Raw genomic sequence first — 26,686 nt, 5'->3', positions numbered from 1 at the left:
TCAGATAAGGATAAACCTGAGACAATATTTTTAATTATTTCATTTGGCGGAAAAGGTATTGGTCCAGAAACCTAGTATCAGGTTGCCCTATCCTTGATGTTTGTAACAACATTTGTGTAATAACAATTGTTTTTTTACATAGCTGTGGAGAGACTTTGACCCACTCTGCTTTGCTGAATTGTTTTCATTCAGCCACATTGTTTCATGATTCTTAGGTAGTTATGGGTTTCTTCCCTGTTATTTATATCCTTAGTGTTACCATTTCAGTTACTTCTTTTCTGTGTTCCCCTCTGTCTGATCCTGCTCATTACTCTTCTCTCCCTCAGCTCTCTCACTTTATTGGTCTCAGCTGATCCTCATATCTTCCAGATTACTCACAGCTGCATTCTCTCATTTCATCCCTCAGTATTTAAGCTCACCTGTTGCATTTGCTTCCCACTGGATTCTCCCGTTACACTTCCTATGATACTCCTTATCATTGTGCCTGTGACTCTGCCTCTGTCCTTCCCTGGTGCCTGCTGTAAGTTTTTCATTTATTAAACTTTTTATATTCATCCAGGAGCGTTTATCCAATGTTCCCAGTCCAGCTTTTCACCCACACTCCATGATACATTGGTGGGTTTTATTTTTTTAACCGTCACCTCACGGGATCTGAATTGGATGCAAGTCTGGATGCTTTGACTAAGCCTCTCTAAAAATCTTCATTTTGCATTCTTGAACCTTTCAGGGATGGACTTGTTGATTTGCTGTGGAAAATGATCTTGCTGTACAACCTAGGTGCCTTTGAACTCCAGATAATGAGCTGATGAGAGCAGAATTTATGGTCCTATTAATTATGGGAAGTCATCCAGGTTCTTAATCAGCACAGCATGTTTTATACAGTATATATAAAACTGTGATGCTATATATGTATACAGTATCATAGATAGATGGATATTGGGCAAAATGTACTCCCTATGTGTAAAACAATTTTACATTTAAGCTGCAATAACTGGCTTGATGTCTGCAAATTTCCCAAGGCAGAGCAAAGCCCCGTGTGGCCCTGCTGGAGTAAATCTACCCATTTTATCCTCAGGTCTTATCAAATCTAATGCTCCATACACTGCTACATGATGGATGATCAGTGATTTTCTCTACAAGGTCATCCAGACATGGATTCCCAGGGAACCTGGGCGGCATTTGTTTGTGGGCCAAAATGAAACATCAACATTACGGGAAGATAAGAGCAAAGGGAGAAAGAGAAGATGGATGTCTGAGGTGGTTTCATTACTCAGGTGAGAAGGTTGACAGATCTAAAGGAGCAGGGGAAAAACAAAACCGAAGTTTAGATCAATGATAGTGTAGCGTTTTAACCAACATCACCAACCGAACCCTGAATAAAGTAATGGAAAAGTGCTTAAATATGATTGATTGATTTATTGCAGGAACTATGCTGCTTTTCAAACATTTAGATTTTGTAGATTGAGTTTTTATTGTGTACATTTTTATTTACTTGAGTGTCTTAGATGTGTTTTATTACATGTATGATGTATAATTTATTTTTTTTATCTGGTTTACAGATGATACATTACAAATGAAATTAGAATTTACAGTAATCAAAATCTACCAGGCTGTGAAAAAGTATTTCCACCTCACAGCTTTCTTCACTTTTTCTTTTGGTTTATTGTACTTAAATGATTCAGATCATTAGGCAAATATTGTTCGTATATAAAGATAACTCAAGTAAATACAAAATGCAGTTTTCAAATGATTTCTTTTATTAAGAGCAAAAGTCTATCTGACCCAACCTGGCCCTATCATCCCCTAAATCTAATGCTGGAGGCAACAACTGGCATCATGCATTTGCAAAAACGTTTTACATTCTGTAGAATAATCTTGGCGAACTCTTTGCAGAATTGTTTTAATTCAGCCACAATTGAGGTGAGATGTGTTGAGCATGAACGGCCATTTTATGGTCTTTTATATTGTTTAAGATTGTGTGGGTCTACTGGCTTTTACTGGCAGTAACTGGACAGGAAATGGGCAGTAAAGGGGGAGAGACAAGCAGCCAGGGTCTAAAGGTCGAGATATTAACCCTGGATTGTTGCATCCAGGGTTAATATCCTCTGTATGCAAGGCAGGCGCTCCACCACTATGCCACCCGCCATCCAGTATTAACATATTTTACCACAGGATGTTCAGCTTAGAGAGAGTTAAATTATGTCACTTATTCTTTTAAAAGTTTTGGAAATTATTTGGAATAAACAAATTTTATGCCCATAATTTGATCTTTTATCTCTACGCTATAGGCATAACTCAGGCATTTTTGTCTACTTTTCTTCACTTGCTGCATCACACCTGACTGTTTATGGGCATTACTGTTTATACTTGACAGTTGAAGCTTTGAATACAGTTTAAGGACACATTTAAATATACATTTTGTAAAAAGACAACCTTTAAATACAATGTAATGCATTATATGATGAATAAGTGGACAATTTGAATACAGCCTTGTGAGTATATTGTTATTAATTCCAATGACCCAATCACATCATCTCTGATTAGAACCATTAAATTAAAAACAAGACAGTCAGAGTGTACATACCTACTCCACCCAACATAAGGTCACTGACGCCATAGAAAAATAAATCCTGGATCCGGATCATAATCGTGATGCGGATCACCGCTAAAATGTAATGATTCCTTCTTGATAATAAAAAAAACATTTTGAAGAATTTGTAACTTTTTGCATAAAGTTGCTAACATACACACTCGCACATGCACACAGACAGACTCAACTAAAATCATAACCTCCTTGGCAGAGGTCATTAAAAGAGAAGCTCTAGAGAATTAGATTTTCCTGTTCTAAAATCTTAAGGTGCAAAAACAGACTTTTCTTTGAATTTTTAAAATAACGCTACTGGATACTCTTTCAAATAGAAAAGCTTTCTCATATCTTGGACTTTAACCAAAATGCCTTCCTGAAATTCCTGCAGACCCTCAAAGAAGTAACTCTGCATGTGTTGGACTGCAGTAGCTGCACCTTTTAAGCAATGCCCAATAAAACTACAAGGAAGAAAAAAACCAATAACTCAAATCATTCATTTGATTTTGACTCTGATTAACTCAATATTTCCCCTCCAGGCCTTTCTACCCAGGTCGAAGGCCCCTCGCCCATTGGCTTGTAGAGATGTGCAGCTGCTGAAATGAGGGCATTTTTCCTCTAGTTATTTTATTAATTGAAAACAGTTAATTTCACTTGCCATTGTGCAACTTTGAAGTTACATTTAGCTCATTTTGCCAATACTCCATTGTGTAATATTTTTTAATAATTTATCAGATACTTTAAAACATTCACATTCGTGATTGTTGTTTTTCTTGTTGAATTTTTATTTGCATGTTTTTCTGTTCCATTATAAGAGTGGGTACCTCATTTATTTTGTATAAATCCATTAGACAAAGATGCATTTTAAGGAAGTGAATCAACGGAAAATTGTTAGTACATGTACTTTAACAGTAAAGCTGCAGGAAACCACTTAATGTGTTATGCAGGAGTGTAAAATTTCTGTCTGCTTGTGATGATGTAGCGTTAGAGCTTCAGCTGAGTGTGGCGCTGTGTTGCATCGTGAGCCATTCTCTCTCTCTCACCCTTCCTCACCTCCATCCTCTCCTCCCTCCCCCACTCTGGGAATTATGCAACACTCCGCAGGGCTGTCAGGAGAGAGGATGGAGGGGAGGATTTTGTGAGTGGGATGAGGTGATGGTGCAGTCGATGGTTGGTCGAACAGAGAGAGATTTATGTGGGAGCACAGGAGAGGGAAACAGGAAGAGGGCCGATTTTTAAACCTCTCCCTTGTATTCTTCCATGCATCCTCCATCTCCTCCATCCTCTTTCCATCAAGGTCATTGACAAGGACAGTCTAAACACGTTTTCCGGCCTGCGATTGGCTGTGGCAGAGGAACAGGTTCTTAAAGAGACAGCTGCATTGTGAATTTTGGCAGCCATGTTTGCCAGAGTAAAGCACCAGCTGGAGGAGGCGTGACTGTGTTTGTCAACTTCTGCCTCTCTCTCATGGATTTTTCCCAAACTACCTCACCCCCTGCTCCTGAAATATTTATTACACACTTTAAAAATAGGTTTCAGAGTAGCCAACAGGTCCATCATTTTTGATCTGTTCATGCTTCCAAATAAAGAGCAAGGTCAGACTAACTTCCTGCCTCTCAGTTGATATTGATTACTTGTTATGAGCCATTGTTGACTGTATTTACAGTAGCTTTCCCACAAATTACAATCTATTTTATTACACTAACACACCGAATTTTGTCTTCTATTTAAACTTTGAATTTGTAAATATAAACATAGTTAGTCTTTGTAGAAATGTCATTTTGCTTGTCAAACAGGTAAAAAAGTAATAATAAGGAACAGGAAGAACATGCCAGTTAGAACAACTTAAACACTTTCATTTAGACACTTTTAATGTCCATTCACAGCAGTGGAAATTAAGTTACTGACATTCAGACATCCTGAATCTTACGTTGACAACCAGACATGAAGTGTTTGTGTAAACCTAAACAATTTGTTGGCTGATGAGATCGTGAATATTTTATCCCGCCATCTTTGGACTCATATTGGTTTAGTTAACATTTCCAAGCAATAAATCATGGAAATGTCTGCAAAACATTTCTGCCATTCACCATATTTTCCCTCTGTGTGTTAAAACAAATGAAAATACTCAACAATCATCTCCAGGTTGCTTTTTACTTTTATTTATTTTGAGGGGTATTGATTTTTGGCTGAGATTTGAATATTAAAGCCAGGAGTGTGTAACACAGCTTAATTGTGAGTTTGTGTTTGTTTTGTTTGTTTATTTTACAGGGACAATGTATAAAGACAATAATCTTAATAAAAGAAGACGTTCTTCACGCCAGATTTAGCTATAGCTAATTTCCATCTCCAGTCCCTGGCCAGATCCCAACAATAAAATACATTAAACATGCATACAGTACATCCAGCCATATACTGCATCTACAGTCATTCACACAAAATAATCTAATCCATTTACAGCCATTTACATAAAACTTAAATGTGCAATTTAAAATAAGTACATAAATTTATATAAAAAACAGGACCATAGGTAATGTTGACAATGCTGGTTTCCCAGTAGTTCCTCTCTAACATTTCGTGACAAATCATGAAGGTCTGAGCATAATTTCAGACTATCTGGGAGTTTGTTTCATTCTTTGATGGCTCTATATGAAAAGGCAGTTTGTGTGAAGGTTGAGCTTCTTTGAGGTAGTCTACAGTCATTATGGGCTGTGGACCTGGATGTTCTAGTTGTCTGCTCAGAGCAAAGCTGTACAAATCTCTTTAGTGGTGGCGGGGCCTTGTTTAAAATCTTCAAACTTAGTCGCACATCTAAGTATACGGTTAAATTGTCAAAACTTAATATATTGGATTTATTAAGGATCTGACAATGATGATGCCTTAAAGGCTTTTTATCAAGTATCTTTAAAGCCTGATTATAGAGTGATTTTAGGGGTTTTAATATTGAGGGATTTGCTTGGGACCAAGATACAATAATTAATATGAGAAACGAGCATTGGATTTAAATAATTTGTGCAGTCTCAAGTGCATGATCAAGTCCCCAATTATCTCTACTTTTAGAACTGGTAAGTGACAGTAACATTTTCTTTATTTTAAATTCATTGACTGTTTTAAACCACTGAGCATTTTGTTGATTCAGAACAGTTAAAACCGTAATAAAATCATTCGGATTTCTGTATAATTCTTTGACTTCTTTGATTCTATAAAGTCAGTCATTTTCTATACCGCTTCTTCCATAGTGGGTCGCGGGGAAGCTGGTGCCTATTTCCAGGAGTCTATGGTGATTCTATAAAGTAATTATTAAAATAATTTGCAACAATTTGAGCTATTTTCAATGTTTCCATTTATATTAAGTTCAATTTTATGACATTTATGATGCTCTCGGCCAATCACTTTATTATTGGTTTGCCAGAGCTGCTTAGTATTACCCTGTGCTTGCTTAATTAGGTTGAGATAAAAGTTTGCTTTACTTTTTCTCAACATCGTAACTTTGCTTCCAAGATTTTTGTATCTAAGTCGATCAGTCATGAGACCAGTTTTAAGGGACTTTTTTTAATGCACCCTCTCTTAACTTCATTAAATTCCACACTGATGGATGTTTTTGTTTTGTTCTTTGAATAAGATGAAATGTATTTAAGAATTCATTACATGCTAATTGAGTGATTTGGCTGGATTTAATTTGTTGTATTTCCTTATGAAATGAGTCAATGTGCAAATGGTTGAAACATGCATTTGTATCTTAAAGTGATAAAACCGCTAAATGAAAAAATATGGTTGGTGAAATAAGTATAAAGGTAAATAAGGCTAGTTCTAAAATTCCTTCTGTTTTATTCATGCTATTTTTGAATAGAATGTCCACAACAGAATGGCACTAATGATACCATGAATAATTTTTTATTTAATTTTGTTTAATCATTAGGCTACAAACTACATGTTGTTTCTTTATTTTCTATAAATTTGAACCAGTTCATCTAAGAAAATTGTTTCATTGTCTTCTTGCAAAAGTCTGACATTTTAGATGTTCTATAACCTAAAATTGTTTAAATATTTAGTTCATTAATTAAACTGTAAAACAAACTATTTATACAGTAGGTTTTACAGCTGTATTTATTAATAATGAGATATGACCCCAATATAGACGGTTGGTGCAACAGCATTGTAACTAAAACACAAAAAAGCATTTTTTTATTCAATCAAATATGTAAACATTTGTATATGTAGTAAATGTAAAAATGCAATTATTAAGTACAAAGTTAAAAAATACTTGGCTTTTTGTAATACAGTGACGACGATCATGGCAGAAAAAACATTTTAAAAGTGAAAATGAAAATGTTTATTCAGTTTAGGAAATCCTTCAAAGAAAAAATACTGAGACACCAGGTGTAACATGCAGGTTGTTTTTATCTTCAAGTACTGACAGTCATCTGTATTTATTCTGTTTCAGTGTGTGGAGTAAATATTTTTTACTGCAATGAAATGAGTAAAATAAATTTAAAATGAACTTAAGTTGTTTTGCCAGATTAGGTTATTCCTAACTAAAAATGCATTTTAACCTTAATATCAGTCTTTTTTAACAGTAACCAACGTGATAAAATAGTTTTTTATAAATTAATGTCGCCTTTCACTGTTACCAAAGCTATTAATAACATGGTGGCTATGGGATAAACAGGTTTTGGCTCTAAACATGTTTCCAAATCCATAACCAAGGACGGTTCTTGCCCAAAACCCAACCGGTAAATAAAAAGGAAACGTGTCTCAGTTTTCTGCTACTAACGTAATCCCGTCAACGGTCAATTGTTTTGCAAAGACAGTGTCATAGTCTGGAGTAGATGAGGACCAAGATGCAGACAAGCACTGGGCTGCAGCATGTTGAAAGCAAATCCTTTAATTCAGGCACCACAAAAAGCACTTACAGGTCGTAGGAGGTACAGAAACAAAAACCAAAATAGCAGATCCTGACAGACAGACAACTAACGTCAGACTAGAACAAAGGTCTGCAACCTGCGGCATTTGGACCTTCAATGATGACTATTTATAACTTTGGCTAAAATGATGCAGAACATCCATCCATCCATTTTCTACCCCTGCTTCTTCCGTACAGGGTCACGGGGGAGCTGGTGCCTATCTCCTGCAGTCTACAGATGAGAGGCGGCGTACAGCCTGGGCAGGTCACCAGTCCATGATACAAAACAAACTAATGCATTTCTGCAGACACTGCAGTGGTCTCTTGTCCTGGTCCTGAGCTGCAGCAAAGCACCACAAGAATGAGACTCTCGTCAAAAGTGGCTGAATGAGCTTCGTTTCTGGGATGCCTGGACTCTTCCTTAAGGATTAGATGATTTCAGCTGTTTTGGAAGAGCTCAGGTAAGAATCATTGCTTCCCCACAGAAGGAGACAAGTGCTGTACGGATGGACATTTTGCTTTAAAATTGCTCCAGAAGTCTACCTGTTACTCCTCCCCACACTATAAAGCAAAGCAATACTTTTGTGATCCCAACCTTCACTGTACCTTCCGGTGTTTCCAATAACAGATCTGAACTCTGACTGGAGCAAAAGGTGCACTGAGTGGCTGGGAGGCAGAGTGATCCAGACACACAGATTGACACATGCACACATATCGACACACAAATGGAAACTTCTGCAAAGTAAATTGAAATATTTATTGTGCGGTGAAGCTCTTGCAAAATGTGCTCAATCAGAAAATAAAGTGTGGTGGGCCAAGCATTTCAAAGAATATGAAAAACGTTAATAGTAGAAATGGTAAATTACAAATTCTTTCAACTTAGAGTGACAAGAAACAGTTCCAGCAACAACTTTCATAATGTGGGCTTTTAAAGTATTTTATCTTGTGATTGTTTTCATGTTTTGTTCTTTAATTTAAAAATTCTATGTTATCCTATGTTATCCAACCAGGTGCCTTTAGACAAATCATTACAAAATGTGGATAAGATTATGCTGGGTTCAACATTAATCACGAAACCTATGAGAAATCTGGTCCTATATTAACTTAAATTACAATTTAAATTTCTAATAAGGGAGAAGCCTCTATTTTAAGGGATGTGTTGCGATCCCACTGTATTATGATTCAGGTTTTCTCTAGATTCACTTTATTAAAACATCAGTATTCAAATACATTTTCCATGTAATGCTGTAAAATGTTTCTTTCAACTTTGCAAGCTCTGTGTCGGAAGGGTTTTTACAGAGCAATAAAAAATGAATGTTTTGCTTCTGCCCTGGAAATGTTTTTGAATTCCCCCAAAGGGAGCTTGGGAGTGAGAATGCTAGGAGGTCTGAGTTTCTCCCAAACACCTGCAACAGAGGCCAAAGATTCTATATCATCATATTTGAAACAAACCTAAAATGTATAAAACTTTAATAAATAGCATACCGAGTGCTTTTTCAAATTGGTTAACTTATTTTATGAAGCACTTTTCTGATCTAAAACAGAGAGGATATAATAAATGTTGCCCCAGGACTAAGAAGGAACTGGAATCTTGTTTTCAGGGAAGCAAAAATCCAAAGCTAAGGGAAGAGGAACCAGCACAATCTGTGCCTCGGCTACTATAGGACAGTTTGAGCAGGGAGTGAACAGCCAGACCACAGAGAAAATCATGTCTTTCTGTGCCGAAGGCAAACTAATGAGAAACCATTTGACTGCAGCTGCTATTTCAAAGGTTAAGCTTCCATTCCAGTGATGTTTGTAGCATTAGCTTGAAGCGACATTTATATCGAAATGATATGTAAGAAAAATAACCACAGACAAACGTATCGAATTTCAGAGGTGAGACATGGTGTCACTGCAATAACATGTTGACAGCTACATTACTGTAGTACAGTTGAACTCACAAGTAAAACATGGAATGATCATACAGAGAACAGTTTTATATCCCTAATATAAAGTATTCTGGTGACAATGCTGATCAGAACTGGAGCAGAAATTGTAACATCTATCCGAATGCTGCCAGAATTTTAGTTTGTTAAATGACAGACCAGAGAACTTTAAAATCCTTCTATATATTGTTGGTTTGTTGGGTCTCCAACCTGTTGCTTTAAGACATTTCTTCCTACTTTCTCCTCCACACTGCATGAATTGCCACATAACATTTTACTTTATTAACTCAAATTGTCTTGGTCCAAAGCTGCAGGCTTTGCTATCGATATATGTTCTTGGATACCTATTGTGTTATTCATTGTTGACCGAGTTTGGCGTTCCAAAGAAAACATCATTGCTCTTTGGCAAATTTTGGTTGAATTCTTGACTGCTTTATACTTGATTTATTTGTTTCACGTTTTTCTTTACACATTTCTTTTATTTCAGATATAGAAATTAATGTATCCATTATGAGCCACAAGCCTGAGAACAATAAAAAGGTAATAAATGATTACAGGTCCTTCTCAAAATATTAGCATATTGTGATAAAGTTCATTATTTTCCATAATGTCATGATGAAAATTTAACATTCATATATTTTAGATTTATTGCACACTAACTGAAATATTTCAGGTCTTTTATTGTCTTAATACGGATGATTTTGGCATACAGCTCATGAAAACTCAAAATTCCTATCTCACAAAATTAGCATATAATTAAAAGGGTCTCTAAACGAGCTATGAACCTAATCATCTGAATCAACGAGTTAACTCTAAACACCTGCAAAAGATTCCTGAGGCCTTTAAAACTCCCAGCTTGGTTCATCACTCAAAACCCCAATCATGGGTAAGACTGCCGACCTGACTGCTGTCCAGAAGGCCACTATTGACACCCTCAAGCAAGAGGGTAAGACACAGAAAGACATTTCTGAACGAATAGGCTGTTCCCAGAGTGCTGTATCAAGGCACCTCAGTGGGAAGTCTGTGGGAAGGAAAAAGTGTGGCAGAAAACGCTGCACAACGAGAAGAGGTGACCGGACCCTGAGGAAGATTGTAGACCTTGGGGGGGACCTGCGGAAGCAGTGGACTGAGTCTGGAGTAGAAACATCCAGAGCCACCGTGCACAGGCGTGTGCAGGAAATGGGCTACAGGTGCCGCATTCCCCAGGTCAAGCCACTTTTGAACCAGAAACAACGGCAGAAACGCTTGACCTGGGCTACAGAGAAGCAGCACTGGACTGTTGCTCAGTGGTCCAAAGTACTTTTTTCGGATGAAAGCAAATTCTGCATGTCATTCGGAAAACAAGGTGCCAGAGTCTGGAGGAAGACTGGGGAGAAGGAAATACCAAAATGCCAGAAGTCCAGTGTCAAGTACCCTCAGTCAGTGATGGTCTGGGGTGCCGTGTCAGCTGCTGGTGTTGGTCCACTGTGTTTTATCAAGGGCAGGGTCAATGCAGCTAGCTATCAGGAGATTTTGGAGCACTTCATGCTTCCATCTGCTGAAAAGCTTTATGGAGATGAAGATTTCATTTTTCAGCACGACCTGGCACCTGCTCACAGTGCCAAAACCACTGGTAAATGGTTTACTGACCATGGTATCACTGTGCTCAATTGGCCTGCCAACTCTCCTAACCTGAACCCCATAGAGAATCTGTGGGATATTGTGAAGAGAACGTTGAGAGACTCAAGACCCAACACTCTGGATGAGCTAAAGGCCGCTATCGAAGCATCCTGGGCCTCCATAAGACCTCAGCAGTGCCACAGGCTGATTGCCTCCATGCCACGCCGCATTGAAGCAGTCATTTCTGCAAAAGGATTCCTGACCAAGTATTGAGTGCATAACTGTACATGATTATTTGAATGTTGACGTTTTTTGTATTAAAAACACTTTTCTTTTATTTGTCGGATGAAATATGCTAATTTTGTGAGATAGGAATTTTGGGTTTTCATGAGCTGTATGCCAAAATCATCCGTATTAAGACAATAAAAGACCTGAAATATTTCAGTTAGTGTGCAATGAATCTAAAATATATGAATCTTACATTTTCATCATGACATTATGGAAAATAATGAACTTTATCACAATATGCTAATATTTTGAGAAGGACCTGTATATGTTACCTTCAAGCTAATAAATGTTGGTATATGAAATTGGCAAATAACTAAATTTAATCTGGCTTCTCAACATTTTTGAAAATGGCTTTCAAAAATCTTCCCCATTCCAACCACTCATTACAGACAGTAGATGAAATGTAGGCCTGTTTTTCTATCTGTTGTTGCTGAAACACTTTCAGAACTGTTGCCTCCATTGTTCTGACACAACTTGACAGCTAGAGACATGCAAGAGTGGCTGCGGTTGTGAGGGGAAAGTAAATAGGAGGATCAAACGACTGGAGATAAGGTGCAGGAGAGAGGAAGGAGAAAGGCTCAGAGGAATGGAAGTTGAAAAGAGGCCAATGAACACAGACCGAGGTAGCAATAATTACTCTGAGATGAGTATGCATAAATTATCATACATTATGACTCTGTTCCAATTTTTAAACAAGCCTTAAATTGATTATTTTACATATTAATTTCATTCTGAAGCTGTCTGATTTTTCCTTTTAAGGTCCAGTGTGCCGAATTTGAATCAGATCAGATTCATTACTATTAAAATGCAAGGACAGTCTGTGTACTTGCATAGAAGATTTCTAACCTGCAGTAAAAGCAGTGATCATTTATCAATGTAAAATATATAGACAAGTCTTCATTGTAATTATAGTCCTCATGTATCACTAAATGCCTACAATGTAGGCCTCTTATCTGAAGTAGATTCTACCCTTACAAATCCATTTCATTTGATGAAAATAAATGTTCTTCAATGTTTTTCAGCTAAAAAACAGCACTAACTCTGCTACTAAATAATTAATGCAATTCATGAATTAATTTAATAATTAAACAATAAAATGTTTTCCAAACAAAGATGGTAAAATTCAGTTTGGCATTATATGATAATTGGTCAAAAATATTCATCTAAGGTAGAGCAGCAAAGTGCATCAAGTCATGGACCATCATCCTGAGCTAGCATACAGTGACAGTATAGAGGAATGAGTTCCTTTCAACAGAAAGTGACCTTTAGCAGAACCAGAACCAAGCTCAATATGATCTACTTCAACCAGCAAAGCAGGGTTGAGAGGACAGAAAGTAGACACAGCAGAAAAACCCAAGGTACTTCCTATGGTAAACAAAACAAAGCGATTACACAGAATTAATGGCAGAAACAGTTCTGTAAATGACTCCATCCAGGAATGACGCACAGCTAAACACAAGCACTGGATCAGGCATCACACATCAACAAGCAAACTGTGAAAGTTCTGCTGGTCTTTAGCACCCACAAATGCCAAACTCAACTCTATCCTTATCGTAATTTGGTACTTTTGATGCATAACAGCAAAACTTGTCTTGTGGTACTTGGGGCAATTTTAGCCTTTTTCTCTATTCTGTGTATTTATTGTGCAGGCATACACTACAACACCCTGTAGAGCTCCAGGTGATTAGCTGACTCTTTATTTTCCATAGATTAGTAAAAACAAAATCCGAGGAGAAACCTTTCAGAATATTTGACATAATTTTATCTGTTCATATATTTTTTTTTAAGGATTATACATCCTTTTAACACGTAAAACTGATAATTTTTCTAATTTCAATCAGTGCGATCCCTGTTGATATCATCATAAACAAACATGAAATATTATGTAGAAAGACTGATAAAGGTTTTGTTGGCATCTTTAGGGTCATAACACATTGGTGGATCTGTGTACAGACAACAAAGTCTGTGGTTTTCTCTGCACCTGAAATTTAAATTGTAGCATTACCTCACCGCTGCTGTCAGCAACTGTTCAGTCATCACACCAGACTGCACACACCGGTCGTCTTAGTGTGGCTGCAATGCTTCTTATGTGCATGTTTGTTTGTTTTTTCCTGAGTTTGGTGAAGCAGTGATGAAGTTCATCAGACCATGCATGGGCTCCAGGTGTTGGCTCACACACGAACACAGATATTAATGCAGATGATGCTGAAACTGATCAAACTGGCCAATGCTGTGATGCTGAGCTTTTTAAGGCTTTATCTCCACATGTTAAATAAAACATGCACTGTTTTCTTTTGGTCTATAAATCCCAATTCTGGTGGAGCTTTCTGTCTGGTGATGCTGCACTGGTGCCCAAGGATCTTTAAGGTTGTTCCCACTGTGGCATGTGTTGGAGCAAAAGGTTAGAGCAAGAGTCCCTGGAGAAGCTGTGGAAGTCTTGGTGAGGGAACTGAGTGAGTAATTTTCTCCACTGCGTTAATGAATACCGCAGAGATCTCCAGGAGCAAGGCATTTAACACAGCTTCTCCTGCAGAGATGCTCTGAGGATGCTGTTTCTCTGAACTGGATGTTCAAAGATGTTACATATAGAGTTTTATGTTCTTTGGACAACACTGTTTAGCTAACACGGACTTCATATGAAAGATTAATAACAGATGTGTCGGAAACAGGGATCCAAAGAGAAAGTACCTTTAGGTTCAGTCAGGGATTTAACATATTTGTCCATAACAGATTTAACAACCATGGAGAGGTAACATCTTAATATTAATTCAATGTGTAATAACAAAATAGACCTCAAAGAGGCCAAAGTGATCCAACCCTTGGGAGATTTGGATTTTAAAAATATTTTCATTCAAACAAAAAGGTTGTTTCTGCTATGAAATAAGAGGGGTATGTCTCAAAACTTCTAAAAGTATCAATTGTGAAAAAAAAACTTTTTATACTTTGTTCTATTAAAAATTCTATTTAAAACAAATTTATGCCCTTCTCAATTTCTTTACTCGCATTAAATCAATTAAAACCTACTTACAATTTCTGAGTATCTTTTTGCACATTTCCACTTTGAAGTTTGAGTCTGTTTAAACATATGTACTTAAATAATATTTTTTTCATATCAAAATAGGCTGTTGAGGAACCAAAGTTGCTGAGTTCATATTATACTGACAAATTCTCAAAAATCTATTAAAAGAAATCCTGATTGTGGATTAAAATGTGTAGGCTTTGTTATTCTGCAAGAAATTATCAGTGTGTGTCAAGGTAAAAGTTGCAATTTGTGTACCACATTTCTGTACTGTAGTGAAATCTTGCATGCTCATGTTTTTCTGTCGACTACATTACTTTACAGTATTGTAACAACAATCGCTTGGAGCTACTGGTTGTCATAAACACCGAAAAAGAAAATCTTTTCCAATCACTATAAGAAAATATTTCTGCCAAAAATCCCTTAAATAATTATTTTATTGATCATAAAGTGATTTCTGGAAAGAGTTACAGACTATTAAATATAATGTAAATCATATCAATGATCAGGCTTGATTTAAATTTAAGGAACCTACTTTAACTGAGTTAATGTCTAGGAACATTTAATTTCCATTACATATTCACAGTCTCTTCCCTGAAACGACTTTTCAACGTCTTTTTTCCATGACTGTAAAGTTTTGTTGTGTGACTTAATGATGGAAAATTATTTTTCATTACAACAAACCCTTGAACTTTTACTTCTAACCTACGGATTTATTTCAAATTGCCTGCTAAATTTTGTTTTTTATCCAAATCAAACTTATGTATTAGAAAAATCCATCAGGAATTCTCACAAGTGTGATGCTAAATGTTGACTCTTATACTAAAGGTACCACAAATTGCCACAAATTGCCCCAAATCACCACAAAATGCCCTGGACCCCCCTGTTTTTAGTTAAAGGTCCAGAAGAAAGCTGCATAGCCATGGCGCTACCACCAGTCCACAGTCTGTCAACTTCTATTATCATCCATTCCCCTCTCCCAAGCTGTCCATTAAAATGGCCTTTAGGCCATAAATGTTTTAATCAAACCTTTGGTTAATGAATTAAACTAATAAATTAATTGATAAATAATCTTCCTCTTGACATCTGAGAATTAAATAGACACCAAAAGATACTTTATTAAATTGTCACCCAGAGTTGGTTATACTCAGAACACTGCAGCATCCATAAAAAAACTGAAAGGTTGAAGGTCAACATTTTTCTTCCCTTGTTTCACCTGTTTGTCAGACGTCTGGTTCTGTAGATATAAATACTCGATGTTAAATACAGATAACTGATCAGGTTTTGGATGTGTGTTGGCGAGTGTGTGTATGTGATGAGGGACAGTGACACAGCATATTCCCAAAATTGACTAAAATCTTTTCATATCAATTATACCCTCAATGCAACAATCAGCATCAGGTCCAAAAGACTGACTTTCCTTTTTTTACATCATATCCTCCAGGTCTGCTGTTGTCTCCCTCCATCTATTCATCCAATTTCCTCTGTTTTATTTCGAGGCAGACGGATGATTGAGCAGCCTTTGATACCTGACAGTTGTTGCTGTGGCAACAACTTGTCTAAAATTTTCTTGTTCTTTACTTTCTCCAGAGGATGTGGTTTTTCTCCTCAACCTTAAAATAAACTCTTTGTTGTTTAACCTTGATGATAAAGTGTGCTGATCATTTCTGAAACACTTCAAGACAGATGGATGATGGTTGATAAATGTGAAGTCTGCTCTGTGTTAGGAAGAGGACAAATACAACTTAATAGCAACCTTGGGCAGGATTTTCCTTTAGGAAATAAGAAAACAAACAGTAGTCTTTTAAAATGTCATGATTTTGACCTGAAGCAGTTATTGTATTTTCTCCATGCAGGGAAGCAGTCCAAGTAGTTTATGATCAAACATTTTACCAGTGACACAGACATTGTGTTTTAACTTCAATCTTTTCTTGTTTCCATAATATACTGGAGACCAAAAAAATGTTTAATGTTAATGTAAAGAGTCAGTATTTACAGTATTGATCCCTCCTGATGCTGAATAGCAACTTCTTGACCGAATCCTGACTGATGCAGACCCGCACTTGTCATCTTAATGTTTGAAGTTGACACGTTTCTTGGCTTCTGATTCTCCTTCTGCTTTTAGAGGATTGACCACAGGTTCTCCATGAAATTAGGATCTGGGAATCCAAAAGGTCTTTGTTTGGATTTTTTATTGGTTTGACCTTTTTACATAGAGCTTCATCATGCTGGAGAATCCACAAATCACTGGCAAATTGTTGGAGTAGGTTGTTTTTTGAAGTCTTTCTTCATGCCAATGTTCTCTGGAGAAGCCATCTACCTTTCCTAAGAAGCAACCGCACACTTCAGTTATATCCGGATGCTTTGCTGTATCACACAGGAGTCATGGTGAATGTTGCTTCTATAGATTAATGATTTTCCACGTGGCCCCGTCAATAATCATTCATCATTGAAAACTTGCTTTAGTCTCTTGATGTCCATCCTTGTACTTACTGCAGTAGTTCATTCTGTCCTAAACAGAGGATGGTCCTGACACTCTTGGCTGTCTTGAAACCTTCTTTGCTGCAAAAGAACCTCTCATTATTTATCAAATAATATTTTGGTCTGTTAAGGGTTGTCCTGTGAATACCAGCTCAGTAAGGCGATGGTATTAGGACAAAATAGAAAGGTGTGAGACGAGCTCTGACATTATTGAACAGCAAAACTCTGCACATATATGGAATGAATTCACACAATTTCTTAAAATACAAGAATTTAACAAAAATAAGTCAAGTCAAAATCAAACATATTTCAATCAACAAACTCTTTACTATGCTAAAACAATCCAACTAAACTACCAGGCAGAATTAAAGAATAAGGAAGACTAATAGGCTATGTACAATATAAACAAGTTGATTAAAGATGATTAGAAATCATGACCAAAAGAGTGATGCAACATTACCATGCAATGTTATTTATGTTTGAGAACCAAGGATTATCTTGAAGAATCTGGAAATGAAGTTAAATTAGTCTTGGAACTAACTTAGACAACCATTCACAATGCAAGATCAGATAAAATATTATTTTAATAAAATAATGTTTTAAATAATGATCTGCTGAATAAAACCAACCTTCTGGATGACTAATTCTCAACGGGGTCTCATTAGCTGCCTTTATTTATTGACTGACTGACTGACTGATGACTGATGACTATTAAGGGAGTATTTTGGAAAAGAGCCAAATCTTTCTGGAGAAATGGGGCTTAATGGTGTTTACTTAGTTATCAAATTTTGTAAAATGATGTTTAGGAACTATTATTCACTAGCTTGAAAACTAACAACCTTTCTGTTAAATACTCTTTAGTAGCAAGCACGTGTTCTTACCGGTTAGCCGTTGAGCTAACAAAAGAAGCTGATAGCTTAGCACAAGAATCAAATACATACCTTTTAAAATACCAGGGTTAATAAAAGGGTTAAAATGCATAAGCGTGGACGGTGCGTTATGATCAATCTTCTGTGTTTAAAATTACCCTTTAAATAAAGTTTGTCTTAACTTTAAAAACACACAAAGAACACAAAACTGAACATGTGTGCTGGAGATATTCTGCTAGCACCAAGATAGCTGAGTTCAACACAAACAAAACCAAACTTCATAAAATGAAAAAGTTTAGATCATTTCAATCTAAATCACTTTTATATTATTCTGCTCTGCCCAAACCTAACCTCTGACCATGCTGAGGAAAAGCTGTCCAGGGCGGCGAAGTTTGAAGAAAGCATCCACAGTGGACAATGGTTAGCTACAGCTAACCTCCTTAGCTGCGGAGGGGTTTGAAGGTGCGGCCGCTCTGTCGTGCCCACCAAACTGCACGTTACCACGGTGATGCGGCCTCCATTGTCCTTCCTTGGGAAACTGCTGCACTCGGCGTCAAGCTGGGAACTCTCTGGAAACAGTTTGCTTCTGCAGATCTCAGAGAGAACAGTCAAGCAATGCTTGTACTTTGATTACCTCGTTCATGAATGAAAATCACCGGATACGCAGACAGTGATTCATTTCTACTTATCTTGTGCATATGATTGCGGGATCGTATGACACCCTTGGATCCAGTTGAAGAGTTTATGTCTGTTTGCCAGCAAAGAGACATTAGCACGCTGTTCCTCTCTGGCCAGTCTCTCAGCGGAGTCCCGGGTGGTAGAGGTCGGCTTGTTGGAAAGGGCTTGCTTTTATTTGGCCAGTGATGTCATAGGAAGTCCGCAGTTACCCCGTTCCCTGGCTGTGCCGGAAGTAGGTTAATGCAATTTATTTTGAAAGTTCCAGGAAAGTTTGTACTGGCCTTTCACGTTGTAACTCATAGCTGTGGTCCCAACAGATGATACAGCTGCAATGGTCTAAACAGCTGGTTGCTGTATGTGAGGCCGTTTTGAAGCAAAACAATGATGGCTGCACACAAGAACCATGATTTGTTGAGCATGTGGTTGGTAAGTGTCAAGATTGTTAAGATTAAATGGGTCCCATATATTAGTCCTGTTGACACTGGAAGCCAGGTTTACACCACCGGCATGTCTTTTATAGGCAGGACCTATTAGAGTAAAACGTGCTCCTCACTGTTAAATGGCTCAAACTGACTGCAGCAAATGCATTGCAAATGTCAAAGGTTATGTTGAAGAGGATATAGAAGGTAAGAGATTGAGAATACCGTTGTGTGGGTCATCAAAGGTCCATCTCCAGAACAAAAGCATAAATCCATACAGGTGTAAAACGTACAAGAACAAAGATATCAAACATGATAAAAATGCAATCCACTGTTGTTTTTTACAGAGTTTGATGACTCCTTCATGGAGAGCTCAGTCCAGACAACCTGAAAGCATTCCAAGGGGTACAGACTTTGGAGAAACTAGAAAACTTATACAGCTATGATCAAAAGGAGAAATTAAACTTTTTCTTTCATTGTGCCTACCAAACTTGTGTTTCCTGTGCAAGTTGTTGATTTGTCTTGGAAGGTTTTGTGGGTAAATGGAGTGAACTTATATAGCGCTTTTCCAGTCATACAGACCACTCAAAGCACTTTACACTAGAGCCACAATCACCCAAATGCACTCACTAACACATTCATACACCAATACACAGATCCATAGGCAACTTGAGGTTAAGTGTCTTGCCCAGGGGCACATTGACATATAGCAGGAGGAAGCTAGAATCGAACCCACAACCTTCTGATTGCAAGACAACTACTTTTCCTACTGAGCCACAGTCACCTGGGTGCATGGCAATGCAGCCAAGAGAGGTGCATTAAAAGTAATCAGACAGAAATCTGTTTCAACTGTATCTTCACTGTTGAGGAGGAAACAACCATTGGAGGAAGGTTCCCTCTCACAGCTCTTCTTCTGCTACCTCTGGCTAAATTTTGCAGAGTACTGGAGCACATTAAGAATCTACTCAAAAACTGTTTGATTAAGGAAACCATGAGAGCTGATGCTTCGTCATTGGTGCTGGACAGAAAAGCTGATGGAGTCACACTTACTCACATAGTTTGCTTTGCCCTGATGCCCTGAATGGTGTGAACTTCCTTTCTGCTATGGATCATAGATCTTTCCAGCAGGTATCATCAGGGGGTGGTAAATGAAGACAATTATGGTGATACAACCTTCACAATACTTTCTAGGCTAAATGACATCAGTAGAGTCAAGGGAAAAGTAGCACCACTGCAACATCTCATAATCCTGCTCCTGTTCAGCCTGCTGCGCTTTAGGTTTTCAAACAAAATATGCCATGCACCCTGAAGCAGGCTAGGAGAAAGGCCCACACCTTGAAGTTGCACCCAGTCTTCGTGGTGCAAGTTACGACAGGTTTTTTTTTCAGGCTCCACTCTGAACAGAGCATTCATTGATTATAAGGACAAAAAAGTGAGTAGCGATACCATGGTTGAGCTCTGATGCTTTAGACAGGTTCAGCTGCTGAAGAAAAACAACAGCCACTTCTTGTTCACTTGACACTGAATGGAGATGAGCAGCCTGCCACAGAGCTCAAAATAAAATCGGTACTTTGGGTTTCCCAAAGTTTGTGTGATTAACTGGCACTAATCAGTTTAAAAACACAGACATGAATTTTGTGCACATGTTTCCTTCTGACTGGACACCCTGGGTTAACCTTACACAGCACTGGGTCTAAGATTAAAAAAAAACTTAGCTTAGACACAGGATGGCATGCTTGGTGGTGCACTGTACTCTTCATGCAACTTAACCCAACACAGTAATGTGTACTAAAGCGGTGTGCAGTCCATGCTGCTTCCTTTGTGAAAAAAGCCCAAAAGAGTCCCTCTCTAAAGCATGTGTCAGGAGAACCAGGGGACAGTTAGCAGTTAATTAAAATGTGGAGGTCACCGAGTCGACTAATGATTCTTAGCACCATCTTTGGATGGAAAGTTGTGAAAACAAGCATTAGTTTGGACCAAATGTTGCAGTTGCTAACCTATAATTGATAACATTCCTTTGAAATTATGAATAGAGTCATCGGGAACTTGTTGACTTTTAGCTAGATGATATGAAGCCATGGCAAAATATGTTTATGGATTGACCAGTAGGTGGCACTATATTTTTTTGGGAAACATGATCTAAGTAGAATAATTAATGGAAGTGATTCCTGATAAAACAGGAAGTAAAAAGGCCTGCATTTGTGGCATATGTACTTGTGCTATTCAACATCTGCGCTTTTCAGAAGTGGGAAATGCATTCAAAATGTATTGTTAGTACAAAATAATAAAAACATGTGTCTTTCTTGATTGCACAGAAATGTGAAATGAGACGTTGACACTGATAATGATTGTATTGGTCTGATGTTTACAGATATTATTGTGCAGGCTGTGGGCTTGTGAAGGACACTGAGGACACATCTATCTGGAAATATTGTAAGTGAATGTTTAAATTTATTTTTATTATAGTTAAGACATAAAAACATTTAATCTGACTGACTGGTGCTGAAATGAAGGTTTGGGTATTTCAGTGTGATGCACAATAAGGAGCAAATGGCTTGCACATAGTTAAATAGTGTAACCAATCATGTTACATGCATGTGTGGTTGTTATTGACTGGTTTTAGTTTCTTACTATGTTGTTAGAAGCATGACTGCTTGAGGTATTTGTGCACTAATTTTATGCATTGTCTCCATTTACTCCAAGAGCCAGAGAGAATATAATTCTTTAAAAAGCCAAAGTTGGAAGACATCATTTCAAAAGAATTCAGAGAGCCCTGAGAAGAATAAATGACTACAACTTTACAAAATTACAAGAAAGTCTGGCTGCTTGGAAAGAAAATATCTAGAAATGACTTGTGCACACACCACAGGTACATCTCAGTTAAGTAAAATGTCATCAAAGGGTTAATTTATTTCCATCCCTCCACTGCCTAGTTTATCCCTGTGGGCTTGTGGGGGTGAATGCTCTGGTGATTGGCTAGCAGTTAGTGGGTGAGAGGGACAACCTGGACTGGTTGCCAGTTTGTTAAAGGTTCAAATACTTTTATAATTCAGTTCAATAAATGCAACTCATAAAAAGATTCATTGTACACACAGTGATATTGTTTCTGTTTATTTGGATGATTATGGCTTGCAGCTATTGAAAACCCAAAATGGAGCTTCTTAGAAAATTACCATTTTTACACAAGACCAACAAAAAGGGATTTTTAATACAGACATGTTGGCTTCTTTGAACGTGTTTCCATGAACTGTACATTATGCGTACTCAATACTTTGTCGAAGCACCTTTTGCTTAAATTACAGCTTCAACGTGGTGTCATCAGACCCAATTTCTTTGAAAGGGCTATGCTTCGCAGTCTTCTGAAGGCTGCAGTTATCCCTATTGTTGGTGCACTTTTTTAAACCAAATGTTTTCCACTCAACCTTCAATTAATAGGGTTGGATACTGCACTCTAGGAACAGCAAGTTTATTTAGCAATAACCATTGGTAGCTTACCCTCTGTCTGCTTGACCACTGTCCACTCAGCAGTCGTCTCCGTGACTGTGCAGGCCATAACATGGCCAGATTATAATATTTTGCCTTTAAAAATTGTTTTTTATTTGTCTTAAAGCTAAATTTCACAGTGTGAATTAGTGCCGCTAAATCAGCTGGTATCATTTCTGTATATGAAGCAGCTGCTGTGTCTAAAATATTAGACTTTATCCTTGCCAACTGTCACATTTTTCAAAATTTTTTCGGAAAACAAAAACATCACACTACTGACACAATCATTTCCATTTTTCATTTCGAGAACATTCTGGATAAAAAGATTGTTTTTGTTTGTGTTTAATGGATGAGCGAGCAGTGCAGAAACAGGGTCACTCTTGAGTGATGATAGAGAGGAATGTTGATCCTACCTGGGCATAAAATGCCTGCAGACAATCACATCCAGACATTTTATCAAAGCATACACGCTTAGTAATTACTGACTAATGTGCTCAAATGTGATGCAGTATTGAAAGTTTCTCCTGTATTCAGATACCACCAGATGTGTGTTGTTTAATCTTCTCTATGAGGCTGGGTAAATATATTCTTATGTGTTAATGGCAGCTGCATAACTCCTCCTGCTGCATTAGGGTCTCTAATATCAACGGCCTAATTGTCTGTAATCTTCCACAGCAGGCGGTGTGCACAGAAATAACCTGGCAGATACTGTTGTGTTACAACAGACTATGAATATGATATTGTTTTATTGCACTTGTGCTGTGCGTGTTTCTTGGCCAGTTTGTCTCAATCATATGTATTTCTTGGCATTTACCTTCTCCCAGCTCTTTTCTTTTGTTGTTTTGTTCCCTGCGTTGTGAACAACTGTCAGCTTCATCAGAATACAATCCTATGTTTTGTATGCTGCACCACTGCTGTTCACATATGTTTGATTAGGATGCAGGATGTAAGATACACTCTGCGTCTGTACAACGCTTTGTAAGTTGTGAGTTTTTCCCCCAATGCCTTAAAGTTTGCAGGTGTGCATTTGGTCCATAAAACTTTTCCAGCTGTACTTAATTATAATAAATACAGAACTTTATAAATGGAGAACTCCAACTTGTACTTTAAATGCAAACTGAATTAGCTAAACATTTCCTGCGATGGATTGGCAACCTGTCCAGGGTGTACCCTGCCTCTCGCCTGTAAACTGCTGGAGATAGACACCAGCTCCCCCGTGACCCACTATGGAATAAGCAGTATAGAAGATGAATGAATGAATGAATGAATTTTAGGCAAACCAGATATAGACCCTAAAGCTTTAAATTCTTCTAAATAATATCAAGTTGTTTAGTAAATGTACACTTTTTCAGGTAAATTAAAGTTTAATACCAGCAAGGTTTTCTTTCAGACAAGATGCCGTCTGATTAGTTTAAGGTGAATAAATGTTGGTGCAAAACACAATGATTCTTTGTTTATAATTTTTTTTGCTTCCAAGCAGTCAGTCTTTCCTGTAATATTTTAAATTGGTCAAGTTCAATAGTTCCCAGGACTTTCTGATGGTCTTTCTTCAAAATTTGGCCTTATTTTTACTTTGTTTTGGCCATTGTGGGTGACCATTTCAGCATGCTGTGCAATGTGAGCATAAAAATGATCAAAATGGATTCAGTTCTGGTCAGAAGTTTACATACACCCATTATGAGCATGATTGTCATTTTAGGCTTTGAATTGGTTTATTTAAACCATTTTTTTTCAGATGGAAAATCATACATCATCCTCAGTGATTTTGAGACTTAAACAAGGTCATACCAGCTTAATGGAAGCTTGTTTAATGAATTCCTAAACCAGTTCTGATGCGTGTTTTGTTATCATCCTGTTCAAACATCCAACTGTTTCCAAATTAAGACCATCTGACCCCATGCTGCCCTGCTTAGGTAACTGAAAATCAGTTATAATGTTCAATAACAACCCAGAAACCACCAAGGCTCAAGCCTTTTCTAAACTGGAAACTGCTAGAATACTATTCTCTATGTCCTCAGTGAACCCTGTTTTATACTTACATAAGATAAAGAGATAAAGATGGAGCTCTCTGGCTAAAGCTTGTTGGCTATGAAAAGTGTTTGGTCTGCATGCAACTTGCTAAGGGACAATTGACCAACTTTTAGTGGGGAGTTTGTGCTCCATTGTATTTGGAAAATGTGATATGCGATAATATTGGTGGATGTTGTGATAATGATATGACATGCGATAAAAAAACAAATTATTAAAAAGTGGTGATATCTTTTGTTTTGGTTTTATAGCAAACCTGGGTCCCAGACAATGAGAAACTGTTTATCTCAACAACAAGGTTTTATTAGAAGTTGCTTCTGGCCAACATCTGCTGCTTTTGCAATGATGTTTTATTTCTCCAGACTAGATCACCCTAAATATCAATCATCACCAAATATGTTATAGGCTTTGAGTCTGGTACTTAAATAATTAACAAACATTTATTGCAGCCCAGGCAGTTCTTTGCAATATACATTCAGTGATATTGTGATAACAATGCATTTACGACATATTGTGCAGTCCTAGTAGGGATGCCTCTATATAAAGGTACATCTAAAAAATTTAGAATATCATTAAAATGTTAATATTTTTTGTCCTTCATTTGAGAAAGTGAAACTCATATATATTTTTTTTTACACAGATTGAAATATTTATGATTATAAGATACTGTAAGCCATAAACAAGTGTCTCAAAATTTAGAATATTGTGAGTAAGTTAAATATTGAAAACTAATATTGTCACACATTAATCTGCTATTAACTCAAAACACCTGCAAAGGTTTGCTGAGTCTAGTTGGTTTCTCAGTTTGGGTCAGTAAGCAACATGGGGGAGACTGCTGAGTGGACAGATGTCCAGAAGTCCCTGACACCCTCCACTAGGAGGGGAAACCGCAAATGTTCATTGCTAAAGAAGCTGGTTGTTCAGAGTGTTGTATCCAAGCAGATTCATAGAAAGTTCAGTGAAAGGAAAAAAATGTGTTGTGAGAAAAGGTGAAACTGAAGCCTTGAGAGGATTGTCAAGCACAATCCATTCAAGAATTTGGGGGAGCTTCACAAGGAGTGGACTGAGGCTCGAGTCAGAGCCACTACACACAGACTGATCCTACACATGGGCTACAAGCGCCTTTCCTGAGCAAAGGGGAAACAGAACTGGACTGTTGCTCAGTGGTCCAAAGTCCCATTTTCAGATGAAAGTAAAGTTTGCATTTCATTTAGAAATCCAGATCCTAGAGAATAGAGGAAAAGTGGAGAGTCACAGAGTCCATGTTGCTTGAAGTCCAGTGGGAAGCTCCCACAGTCAGTGATGATTTGGTGTGCCATGTCATCTGCTGGTTCTGGTCCACTGGGTTTTCTGACATCTTTAGGGCACTTTGTGCTTTCCTTCTGCTGACAAGCTTTATGGAAATAATGATTTCATTCTCCAGCAGGACTTGGTCCCGGCCCACACATCCAAAGGTACCAGCAGACTGGCCTGACCAGAACCCCATAGAGAATCTATGGAGTATTGTCAAGAGGAAGATGAGAGACACCAGAACACATGATTCAGATGACCCGAAGGCCACTGTCAAAGCAACACGGGCTTTCTAAACATCTCAGCAGAACCACCATGCCACACCACATTGATGCAGTAATTCATGCAAAAGGAGCCCAGACCCAGTATTGAGTGCATAGAAATGAAGCCTGACATTTCTGTTTATAATATTCTTTTTAATTGATCGTAAATATTATAAAACAAATTTGAGACAGAATTTTGTCTTTTATAACCCAAAACTACAAGAAATATAGCCCTGAAATATTTCTGTCTAATAAATCTATAATGTAGTAATAATGTAATGAGTGACTCATTATTTAACTTTTTCACAATATAATTATTTGAGATGTACCTGTATCTGATGATTTATGTATGATGTTGACCTGATGTGGATTAAAAGAAACCCACAATAGATTCACCACCCAATTTTTCTTTTTCAAATGCATTTCAGTTGTTTTTCTGTATGATTATTCCACCCTAGAAACAAAAAGAACAGTTCAAATAAATCATTAAATCCTCAAAATTAAATGACACTCATGCAAGTTAAAAGAGGATACTTCTGACCAGAACTGGAGCTTTAACAGGAATCACCTTAAACGTGTTGGACAAACTGTTAACCTTTGGTATCTTTGAGATATTTCTGGATTTGGCTAAAGGAATGGGAGCAAGTTATATCTTCGTGACAGGCTGCTTACAACCAGGTGTCTTAAGATCCCATTTAAAACTGTTTTTCTTCTAAGTTTTCTTTTATGTGTTGTCGTTACATGTACAAACTTTAGTGTATTTTAGTTACGTTTTATCTCACAGATCAATAAACAGTAGTACATTTGAGGGAAAATGATGCATTGTTCCCATAAAATATTACATACATTTCGAA

General features: G+C 37.4%; 1 long non-coding RNA gene across 2 annotated transcripts; it reads left to right on the top strand.

Annotated features, from left to right (window-relative positions):
* Positions 1-410: 410 nt before the first annotated feature.
* On the top strand, positions 411-26,221 carry LOC124879656. Of its 2 annotated transcripts, XR_007041076.1 has the most exons (5): positions 411-520; positions 1,141-1,274; positions 7,686-7,948; positions 21,140-21,201; positions 25,703-26,221. It is a non-coding gene; the product is annotated as an uncharacterized LOC124879656 (long non-coding RNA). The 2 variants fall into 2 exon arrangements; XR_007041077.1 differs by lacking the exons at positions 21,140-21,201; positions 25,703-26,221 and adding an exon at positions 8,116-8,813.
* Positions 26,222-26,686: the final 465 nt, after the last annotated feature.

This window comes from Girardinichthys multiradiatus, chromosome 13 (genome assembly GCF_021462225.1).
Source record: "Girardinichthys multiradiatus isolate DD_20200921_A chromosome 13, DD_fGirMul_XY1, whole genome shotgun sequence".
NCBI classification, from domain to species: domain Eukaryota; kingdom Metazoa; phylum Chordata; class Actinopteri; order Cyprinodontiformes; family Goodeidae; genus Girardinichthys; species Girardinichthys multiradiatus.
Note: the sequence above shows the minus strand (reverse complement) of the source record. Positions and strands in the feature narration are given on the sequence as shown.